The sequence below is a fragment of the Otolemur garnettii genome, unplaced genomic scaffold (genome assembly GCF_000181295.1).
Source record: "Otolemur garnettii isolate 467f Iridium unplaced genomic scaffold, OtoGar3 scaffold00131, whole genome shotgun sequence".
NCBI lineage: Eukaryota > Metazoa > Chordata > Mammalia > Primates > Galagidae > Otolemur > Otolemur garnettii.
The window spans coordinates 5,510,210-5,522,541 of record NW_003852526.1 but is presented as its reverse complement, the minus strand read 5'-3'; positions in this window follow the sequence as shown (position 1 = coordinate 5,522,541).

Genomic DNA, 12,332 nt, shown 5'->3' with positions numbered 1-12,332 from the left:
TGTATCATTTTCTTTGTTCATCGATACCTTTATTCAACCAAGCATCTTTTAACACTATCAATTCTAGAATCTTGACTTTTTGACACTGTGTTTTTACAAAAAGACTTCATAAGTTATATTTTTAGTTGACAATTCTTAAAATAATTTGCATTCAAATGAAAACAGCTCAGATTTTAGTGGGGGCGGGACAATGTACTACTGCAACTTCTTTGTTTGGAGTTTCATGATCTTAATAGAATGAAAAAGAATAGAGAGCATAGTGAAGACAGACTGTCAGCTCTCATGAGCTGACAGGGCTGTGTGCAAGGGAAGGAATGATAGGTCAGATTTTTAGAGCTGATAAAGAAGAGAGCTATAGTACTATTGAAAATTAACCCACATGCTATTTTGAGTACATGTGCCTTAGGTATTATTGTCAGAGAATTCATATATATTTCCTCATTCTGGCTCCTAACAGTCTAATGTTATGCAAAATAGAATAACGCAACACTGATCTCATATACATGAAATATGTTACTAAATAACTCTATAATAATAAAATTTCTTTACCTATGAAAAATCTTTTGCTTGGTTAAGGAATTAAGAATTTTTTCTGGTTTAACGCTCTAGGTGTGTCATAGAAGAATGTGTCTTGGTCAGCCCTGATAAATATTTGGTTATCATTAACCATGTTGATGACTACTTGCAAATTATTTTTTTCCTAAAGGTATAAAACTGATAAAAGTTTTGAAACATTTTCACCATGACATTTAGGGAAACACTGACATTACTTTTGCTTTAGCCTACAGATCCTTGTTTGCTCTAAGAACCTAATAATGAAAAGAGAGCACAAAGCAAATAATCTTATCTAGAGTTCCTCTGCAAGGCAATCAAAGTCTTATTCTTCAAATTGGCATAGACTTGTTTTAAGCTAAGAAAGTCTCTATTATTGATATTTATTGGAACACAGCAACTAAGATCGATAAGTTTTTTATGAGATAATGCAAGTAATACTTGGAAAATGTGGCAGAATTTTTCTGATTGGGGAAGGAAAGATAACTGTTTTGAAAAAAATATATTTAGACCTGTAAATATTTAATCTTGTTTCTAAATTGTATGCTGTAAGTAAAGTCACAATCTTAGTACAATGTTTCTTTTTAAAATATGTCTCAAAATTGTCTATGGCCATACCACAGTGAATGCACCCAATCTCATGTGATCTCAGAAAAATGTCCCAAAATTGATCTATTTATACAAATATACATGAAACATATAGGTGTTTATAGATATCATCCTTTCAAGTAATGTTTAGGAGTAGCTGGATTATGGCCAAGTATTAAAATGTGAAGTAGAAAATCATTTTTTGCTTTTTTTATGTTTTATAAATAGTAAAACCAAAACTGATATGTTAAATTATGGTAACAGCCACATAGCCAGTAATTCCTAGAGCAGGAAATTTCATGCACCAAACATTTATTTCTTTTCCTCTATAGTAGTGGTTCTCAACCTTCCTAATGGCAGGACTCTTTAATACAGTTCCTCATGTTGTGGTGACCTCCAAGCATAAAATTATTTTCATTGCTACTTCACAAATGTAATTGTTATGAATCATAATATAAATATCTGATGTGCAGGATGTGTTTAGGTGACCCCTGTGAAAGGGTTGTTTGACTCCCAAAGGGGTTTCGACCCACAGGTTGAGAACTGATGCTCTTTAAGAATTTACTAAAAACAATTTCTTTAGAAGTAGAAGATATTGTTAAAAGAAATATTTGAAAAATTATGATCATGTCTTCACTATCTAGAGATATAGCTGAAGAGCATTTTGGGGGTGAAGGAGAAAGAAAATAACTACTACAGGAGGATTCTTTATAGTAGGTAGACTGTTAGGAACATAGTGAAAAATTCCCTTTGGATAACAGTTGCTGTTGGTTACCGCTCTGTATCATACCAATGGGCATGTGCATATGAGTAATGCCTACATGAACAATCGAACCTATTGTACCTCTTTCTGGTATGATAATTATAGGAACACATTGTAAAACTTAAGATATATTGATGGTCTACATGCTAATAATTTCTTATGAGTTATTCCAGATTTTGCTCTCTGCTTAAATGGGTATTCAAAAAAAAAGAAGGAAGGAAGAAAGGAGAGGATGGAAGGAAGGAAGGGAAGGAAGGAAGAAAAAGGGAAGGGTGAAAGGTAGGGAGGGAGGGAAATAAAACTACTAGTGTTTCTATTTAGTGTGGGTGAAACAAACATGTTCAGACATCCAGACAGTTGAACTGCGAACACAGCAAAAACTACTGCCAATTGATAGAAACTCAGAAAGGAAAAATAAAATTCAATTAAAATAAAAAGTAAAATGAAATGGGATAAAGAGAATGTGGTATAACTGTTGGAAGAAGAAAACGAGCCCTATCACAACCGGCAAGAGGAAAAAGTATGATGGTAGGAACTATCCAGTCATTCAGATTTTAAAAAGAAGCGTATTAAGCATGCCCTATATGCCAGACACCATCTGAATATTAGGAACATAGAAGTGAACCATAGAAAGTCATTGTCCTCCTAAAGAGACAAGGATGTCCACTCTCATCTTCTATTCAATGTAGTGCTATCCCTGGTCAGAGTATTAAAACAAGAAAAATAAATAAATAAAAAGCCTCAAGATCAGAAAGAAAATCATCTGTTTGCAAATGACATGATGTTATATAACCGGAAAACTGTTAGAACTAACAAACAAATTCTGTGAAATTGTAGAAAACAAAATCAATATACAAAAATCAGTAGCACCTCTGTACACAAACAAGCTATTTGAAAAAGAAATTTAAAAACCCCACTTAAAATAGCATATAAATGAATAAAATACATAGGAATAAATTTAACCAAGGAGATGAATGATATATACACTAAAAACTACAATGCATTGATAAAAGAAATTGAAGACAGTACAAATAAAATCAAATATACCCCCTCCTCATAGATTGAAAGAATTAATGTTATTAAAATGGTCATGGTGCTCAAATCAGTCTCTAGTTAAAACACAATCCCTATCGAAATTCCAATGGCATTTTTCACACAGATAGAAAAAATGTCCTAAAACTCATGTGAAACCACAGAAGATTCTGAATAACCAACACAATCTTAAGCAAAAAGAGTAAAGCTGACAATATCACACCACCTAACTTCAACTTATACTACAGGGCTATAATAAACAAAACCGCATGCTACTAGCATAAAAACACACAAATAGATGAACAGAATTGAATAGATAGCCCCAAAATAAATCCACTCATTTATGGTCAATTGATTTTCAATGAAGTTGCCAAGCACATACAATGTGAAAAGGACAATCTCCTCAACAAATGATGTTAGGAAAACGGGACATCACATGCAGAAGAATAAAATTAAACCCTCATCCATACATAAAAATCAGTTCAAAATGGATAAAAGACTTAAAGTAAAACCTGAAATGGTAAAGTTAGTAAAAGAAAACATAGAGAAAATGGTTCTTGACATTGGTCCGGGCAATGACGTTTTGGATTTGAGCCTAAAAGCACGAGCAGCAAAAACAAAAATAGATAAATAAGATCATATTAAACTAAAAACCTTCGGCACAGCAAAAGAAACAACCAGCAGAAGAAAGGGACAACCTGAAGAATAAGAAAAAATATTTGCAAGCCATACACCTGATAAAGGTTAATGTTCAAAATATGAAAGACACTCAACTCAATAGTAAGAATATTATCTGATTTAAAAATGTCTCAAAAGAAGACACAGAAATGGCCAACAATTATATGAAAAAATGTTCACTATCACTAATATACTAATCATCAGAGATATGCAAATTAAAACCACAATGAGATATCATCTCACACCTGTCATGATGATATAGATAAAATAAAACACAAGTTTTGGCAAGTATGTAGAGAAAAAGAAACCCTGGCACACTGTTGGTGGAAATGTAAATTGGTGCAGCCACTATGGAAAACAGCATAAAGGTCCTAAAAAATATTGAAAAAAGAACTATCACATAATTCAGCAATTGCACTTCAAAGGAAACAAAATCATTGTCTCAAGAGGATATACACACTTGGGGGTAGCTCACACCTGTAATCCCAGCAATTTGGGAGGCCACGGCAGAAGCCCTTGAGATCAAGGATTCTAGACCAGCCGAGCCAACATAGCAAAACCCCTATCTCTATAAAAATATAAAATAAGTTAGCCTGACATGTTAGCACAAATCTGTAGTCCTAACTACTTGGGAGGCTATACTTCAAGCCTGGGCAACAAGCTGAAGAGAAACCCTAACTCTAAAATAAAATAAATCTAAAAAGTTGGACTCAAACAGGCGGAGAGTAGACTGGTGGAAAGGTATTTGCCAAGAACTGGGAAATTTAGGGCAGAGGGGAATGGGGAGATGTTGGTCAAAAGGTACAGAGTTTCAGTTAGACCAGATGAATAAGCCTGGAGATCTGTTTTACAGCATGGTGACTATGGTTAATAATAATAATACATTTTACAGGCAGCACCTGTGACTCAAAAGGATAGGGTCCTGGCCCCATATGTCGGAGGTGGCGGGTTCAAACCCAGCCCCGGCCAAAAGAAAAAAAAATACATTTTACATTTGAAAATAGTTTAGAGAGTGAATCTCAAATGCTCTTATTCTTCTGAACAAAAAAAACGATAGCTATGTGAAGTGATGGATATGTTCATTAATTTGATTTGGTAATCATTTCAAGAATATCCATATATCGAAACATCACACTGTAGGCTGGTACTGTGGCTCAAACCTATATTCCTAGCACTCTGGGAGGCCAAGGCAGGTGGATTGCTTGAGCTCACAGGTTCAAGACCAGCCTGAGCAGGAGCAAGACCTTATCTCTAAAAAAAACAATTTGCAGGAAATTGTGGCAGGTACCTGTAGTTCCAACTACTAGGGAGGCTGATACAGGAGAATCACTTGAGCACAAGAGTTTGAGGTTACTGTAAGCTATGACACCACAGCACTCTACCAAGGTCCACAAAGTGAGACTCTGTCTGAAAAAAAATAAAATAAAATCACATTGTACACTGTAAATGCATTCATTTGACAACCCACCTACATAAAGAAAAAAACTAAAAATCTAATAATAAAATTGCCCTCTGCTACTTAAAACCAAAAAGAAAAATAATCATTGTCCTCATAAAGTTATAATCTAATGAGTAAAACTCAAGGTAAACTGGTAAAGACATAAATATGTAAGTTGTTATTAGGTATTCTAAGTGTTATGAAGAAAATGAATAGATTAAGGGGGTAGAAAATGGGGCTTATTTTAAGTAGATGAATCAAAGTCCTCTTTAAAATAAAATAAGTGAAATAAGGAAGGGGTGTATGGAAAGATGTAGGGAAGAGTATTTCCAGAACAGAAAAGAGTAAGCCTATAGTGCTCAGGTAAGAAGGAGCAGGGCATACCCATTAAGTAGCAAGACAGTTGTGACTAAAATGAAGAACTACAGGGTGGAGGTTATAGGAGATGACACCAAAGATGTAGACAAGGACAGATAGATATTTGTCATTTATTCCAAGTGTGATGGGAATTTATCGGGGGATTCTGACCAGAATGGAGACATGCTTTGATCATAATGAAGTGAAATGTGTTTTCTAGCTGATGAATACATTTTCAGAATGGGAACAGTGGAAGGGGAAACTAGTTAGGTGCTTATTTGCAGAAATCAAGGAGAGAAATAATGACTAAAGCATTAGAAAGGTGGGTGATAGAGCTGTGGTGAGAACTGGTGGGATGCTGGATATCGCTTGGAAATGGAGTACTTTTCTGAAAAAGTTGAATTTAAATTGCATTAATAAGGAGGATAACATGTCAGGTATTGCTATGCTGTCATCTAACTTCACTTCCTTTTCCTCCTGGACACACAGACCACCTTTACCAACTTCCCTGACAGTTAGGTGGGCGGCTTAATACTGGCCAGTGGAATGGTCAGAACTGATACACAGCACTTCTAGGCTTAGTTCCTAAAAGAATCCCCATGTGATTGTGCATACACTGTCACTTTTTCCTCATCTACTAGAGGTTACAGAGGACTGAATTGGGAACTCAAAAAACAAACAAACAAAGGCATGGACCATATAATAACTATAAGAATGGCTAATAATGATAATATAGTAAACATTTTATACAGACTCTTCAGTATGCTTTGTATTCACAAATATTAATATTCTGACTATACTATGAAGAAAGTAGCACCATTACCCCTGTTTTACAGATGAAGTTATCTCCAAGTGAATACTATTCATTACCAGCTAAATATACAAGCAGAAGGGTATGAAACCATAATGGGCTATTGTTAGATGTGGAGTTCAAATAGAGTAGCACAGTGGCTTGGAGCTTGGACTGCAGAGTCACACAGACGTGAGTTCTAGTTACGGTTCCCTGAATGTGACCTTCTGCAAACCACTTAGCTTCTTTGGTTCTAGGTTTCTTTGTATCTGTAAAACGAGGACACTAACATCCACATGGTAGTTGTAAGCACAGAATACTTTTTAAATATATTGTATAATAGTTTCCAAAATTGCTTTATAAATGAAAACTGGTGGCATTATTGTTTTATAAGGTGGAGGTGCCTTTAAGACCAGAGCAGAATCTCAGTGATAACATTTAGGCTGAAATGTGAGGGCTAAAAGATCATCAGATTATAGCTCCTTCATATAATCATGGCAGATTGAAAAGAAGCAGTTCAAAATATAATATGAACTAGATGTATGTTTGAAGGAACCAAGAATATCCTTCCAGATGTCAATGTAACCCTTTCCTATTTTTGCCACTTGGAAAAAAAGATTGTCTTAATTTGGTTTTCCCTAAAAGAAGACTCTGAGATAAGGACTTAGCTTATTTGGGAGATGATCTCAGGAAGCAGAAGTGAAAGTGATAAAGTAATGGAAAGAAACCCAGTACAGTGAGTTGGTCACCATTGTGGGCAAATGAACTCAATTCCACTGAGAGCCCTCTGAGGAACTGTGTTACATGCACCTCAAGAGTATCCGTTAAAAAGAGTGTCTGGTCTTGGTGCCCATAGCTCAGTGGTTAGAGCACTGGCCATAAACACTGAGGCAGGCAGGTTCGAACCCGGACAGGGCCTGCTAAACAACATTGACAACTACAACAAAAAAAAATAGCCAGGCATTGTGGCATGTCCCTGTAGTTCCAGCTACTTGGGAGGCTGAGGCAAGAGAATCACTTAAGCTCAAGAGCTTAAGTGCTGTGAGCTGTGACTCTATAGCACTCTACTGAGGGCAACATAGTAAGACTCTGTCTCAAAAAAAAAAAAAATGTCTGGCACATTTATCTTTTCCCTTTTTGGCTTTGACTTTCCACTCAGAAGTTCATGTCTCCTCTCCAGTCCCCCATCTTAGCATTTTCCCACTGCTATTTGTATGGGCTGAACAACTTATCAGGAATTACAGAAAGTCCTGAGGTAGGGAAATGGAGAAGGCAGGCAGAAACTTGGAATATGCTTTTGTCAGTGTGCAGAGAATGGTCCACCAAAGCCACAGCTGATGTGGCAGGTGAGCTCAGGGATCAGTTTTGAGGTATCAGAAATATGGATTTGGCCCAGGCCTGTAGCTCAGTGGCTAGTGCACCAGCCACATACACCAGAGCTGGTGGGTTCAAATCCAGCCCAGGCCTGCTGAACAACAATGACAACTACAACAAAAAATAGCTGGGCATTGTGGTGGGCGCCTGTAGACCCAGCTACTCAGGAGACTGAGGCAGGAAAATTGCTTGAGCCCAGGAGTTTGAGGTTGCTGTGAGCTGCAACACCACAGCACTCTACCCAGGGTGACACAGAGAGACTCTGACTCAAAAAAAAAAAAAAAATGTGGATGTGGAAAATCAGTTTCTCCTTAGGTTCATTTGCATATAAGAGCCTAACCTTCCATACTCTGGACCTTTACATGTAAAAAATAATGGGATTCAATGAATTGGATGCAAGAGGAAAAAGGGATCGATCCTCTTGGACCTTCCTTTCTAAACACTTTTCCACAAGAAGGTGCTAGTTGTGCCACACCCCCAAATGGTTTCTTAAAGAAACTCATTTTAAAAATCATGACTTAAAAGGTGCTAAAAGTCTTTTGTCTAGAATTTTTTTTTATTCTTTGATATGGGAATAGATATTTAAGGATATACACTGTTTGGTACATTCTACATTTATTTAAACACTGGTGGTTTTTTTTTTTTTTTTCATGATACACTACTGACACTTCCTAGGAAAGCATTTTGGAAAAGCTACTTCAGGAGATAGTCAACAGGACCATATTGTCGGAAAAAATGATAAAAGAGATCACTTCTTTTGTGAGGCAAGTGGAAGGAAGATCTGAAAGGCTCCTAACAAATTACTAAACTTGATAAAATTATCCTCTGAACATATAGGCTTGAGACACATGACCACCTGCAGATAGAATACCTTTCTGCTTTTATATTTAGATTTGACAGGTGTGAGAAGAGTGAAACGGGGGATGGTGGGGCACATAGATGCTACTATTTGCTCTTACCCCTCTTTTTTCTCTTCACTAGACTTTAACTCAATATGCCAAGCAATGGCCCCAAATTTTGACCTTGGCTAGAATCTCTTGAAGTGTGTCAAAATCAGACTGGTTTTACCAGTAGGAATCAAATTCCCTTTGTAGTAAGGCTTAAATAAATGCAATAAACTTGAAAATGACACAAAATGGAAAATGAAACCAAACTGCAGAAGAACAGAAAGCTCTAATGAGAGCCTACAGAGGACTTTAACATGCAATGCAGCCCAGAAAACTGGAGATTAATACAATGAAGAAAAAATAGACCAAGATACTAAGCTTCAAATGTCAGGAGAACCTTAGAGATCAGTGAAATTAAAGAAAGATGTGCATGCAGCTGAATAGTAGAAACAGTTTTTAGCATAATATGAATATTCTTTGCCAAGGTTACCTTGACCACTGTACAAGAAATTATGAAATGAGAAACATTTCTTATAACCAGCTACTCTGTTGTAATGATCAATAACCTTTTGCAAGCTGAGAGATATGATCATGTGAAATAGTCACTTATCTAAAGCCCATGTGTCCACAGAACACATTTGCCAGTAACATCAGTTCTGGAAGACAGATCACTGTATAATTTAACTCAATCAGCATGAGCAAGAAAAGTCATTAGTAAGCTAAAGCATGAAATAATATGGGGGAAAAAAAAAACGTATAGCAAAGCATAGTCTCTAAAACTTGTTTAAAGAACTGGTCAGAAGGAACGTCGGAAGTCTAAATACAAAAGATCACTTGTAGAAGTCTTTCAGTGATAACGTATTCTGTGGTGTTTTGGCCAAATGAGAGTCTTTTCCTGAGGACCAATGAGGACAAATTTCACCATGATTAGTCCCTCCATCTGGAATATGACTCCGTACTAAGCTTACAGACCAGCATCTTTCCTTAGGTGCTGCCTTCCTGCAGAAACTCCACTCTTCTTAGCAGAGGGATGGCTTTCTCACTGCTCTCCCAGAAAGTTCTTATCTTCTGTCACAGTACTTAATATCTCATTTTCTCACTATATTGATAACTAGCTGAAGACACTGTTTATGACATTTTTTATCCTTGGCAAAACAGGTACTTAACAAATGATTAGTAATGAAGTGAAAAAAATGAATGAATAAACTATATCATGGTCACTGAATTAAAATTGGACCTTAAAAACTATGTGAGAAATACTAGCATTTAAAATAGAATTCAATCGGCCTGGGGAAAGACTTTATGAAGAAGACTTCCATGGCAATTGCAGTAACAATCAAAATAAACAAATGGGACTTAATTAAACTGAAAAGCTTCTGTACAGCTATGGCGACAACAACCAAAGCAAATAGACATCCTATACTATGGGAAACTACATTTGCATATTTTGAATCAGACAAAAGCTTAGTAACAAGGATCTATAGAGAACTCAAATTAATCCACATGAAAAAAGCCAACAATCCCATAGATCAATGGGGAAGAGAGATGAATAGAACCTTCTCTCAAGAAGACAGATGAATGGCTAGCAAACATATGAAAAATGCTCATCATGCTTAATTATCAGAGAAATGCAAATAAAAACCACCCTGAGATATCATCTAACTCTAGCGAGAATGGCTCACATCCCCAAATCTCAAAACTGCACATGTTGGCGTGGATGTGGAGAGAAAGGAACACTCTGCTGGTGTATTGTAAACTAATACAACCTTTTTGGAAGGAAGTATGGAGAACCCTCAAAGAACTCAAGCTAACCCCCATTTGATCCTGCAATTCCATTATGGGGCATCTCTCCAGAAGGAAAAAAAAATCTTTTATCGTAAAGACACTTGCACTAGACTGTTTGTAACAGCTCAATTTACAATTACTAAAATATGGAAACAGCCTAAATGCCCCCCAACCCAGGAATGGATTAATAAGCTTTGGTACATGTATACCATGGACTATTACTCAGCCATTAAAAAAATGGAGACTTTATAGCCTTTGTATTAACTTGGATGGAATTGGAACACATTATTCTTAGTAAAGCATCACAAGAATGGAGAAGCATGAATCCTATGTATTCAATTTTGATATGAGGACAACTAATGAGATAGTGGGAGTGGGGGAAAGGGAGAGCAGAGAGAGAGAAAAAGGGAAGGGGTGGAGGAAAAGAAGAGCAGAGAGAGGGAAGGAGGGAGGAAGGTAGGGTCTCAGTGTGTGACACATCTTGTACCCTCAATGAATCCCCAACAATAAAAAAAAGAAAAAAAATTTATAAATATAGTTGTTTCTCAGCATCCATGGGGGACTGGTTTCAGGATTCACCCTTAGATACAAAAATCTAAGGATATTCTGGTGTCTTATATAAAATGGCATAGATGAACATATAACTCACACACATCCTCCCATAGCTTTTAAACTATCTCTAGATTACTTATAATACTTAATACAATGGAAATATGAGGTCAATATTTATACTATATTTTCACTTGCCAAAAAAATAAAATAGAATTCAAATACACAAACCAAAGCCCACATTTTGATTTTGACCTAGGCAGCTGGAATGAATTTTTTCAATTCTTTGTCTCACTTGAAACACCAAAAGAAATTGAAACTATTATCTGTGGTTTGGAAATGAATTATTTGTTGTGTTCACAGTTTCTCAAAATTCACACTTTAACTTAACTATGTTATAAAGCGATGATAAATGAAAACTTGAACTGATAATTTTCTTCTAATATTTTATTTCTCTTTTTCTGTTTTTTAAAACCTGCTATGTTTCTTTTAATGGCCTATGATATACTAATGGAATAATTAACCTCTGATAAAGCAGCTTATTGGGGAGAAGTAACACCTCACAATTAATCACATGTATCTTTTTTATCTGTACAACAAAAATCGTAATCATACCCACCAGATAGAGATTAGGTGAAAATTAAATATGAGAAAATTAAATAAGAGTTTTGTTTCTGACATATGTTAAACACTCAACAAATATTAGTACCACCTAACTATTATTATAATTAGAAAATGTTCACCACAATATTTGTTACTTGAAAAGCCCCCAAATTGAAATACAGAATAAGAAAAGTCTTGCTGAGGAACGTCATCCTGCGGGATCTCACAGGCTGGTCTTATTCTCACCTTTGATCATCATCCTTATTCTCTCTGAGTTAAAATAGTAGAATTGGAGGAAAAATCTGAACCAAATTCTATTATTAGGTCACAAAACACACAAAAAAGCGACTTTACACTTCTCAGGCTTTGCAGCATCTCTATAGTGTTATTAATTTTGTGTTCCACATATTTTTCTTCTCTTGACAGTAAATATGTAAAGAGAATTTTGGCAGAACATAATTAAGCAATGGTGCACTGTCCTTAAATACAGTCCTCCCTTCATTCCCAAATTAGATTCTCCACACCTAATTTGCTTCCCAGAACTCGTTTTAAAGCCTACCCAGAAAAAATAGGAGGTCATTGTTTCAAAGTGTTGAATGGTCTTTTCCCAGGGCCCAGCCAGGATCTGTCCTCTCAGATTCAAGAGTCTCTGGTAAATTACTGTAGACCAGCAGTTCTCAACCTGTAGGTCGCGACCCACAGGAACTGTATTAAAGGGCTAAGGCATTAGGAAGGTTGAGAACCATGCTCTAGAGTCGGAATTGCCAAAAAATCTGGGTATACATCCGGAAATTCCCAATGAGTACACAACTCAGACCCTGAGTCTGAATGCTCTTGGCATAAACAGCTTGTCTTCCACCCTGATACCATTAGAAGCATAACCTGATAGAAAACAATACATTCTTCTGGTATTAGAAACGCAGGTTGAAAAAAAAA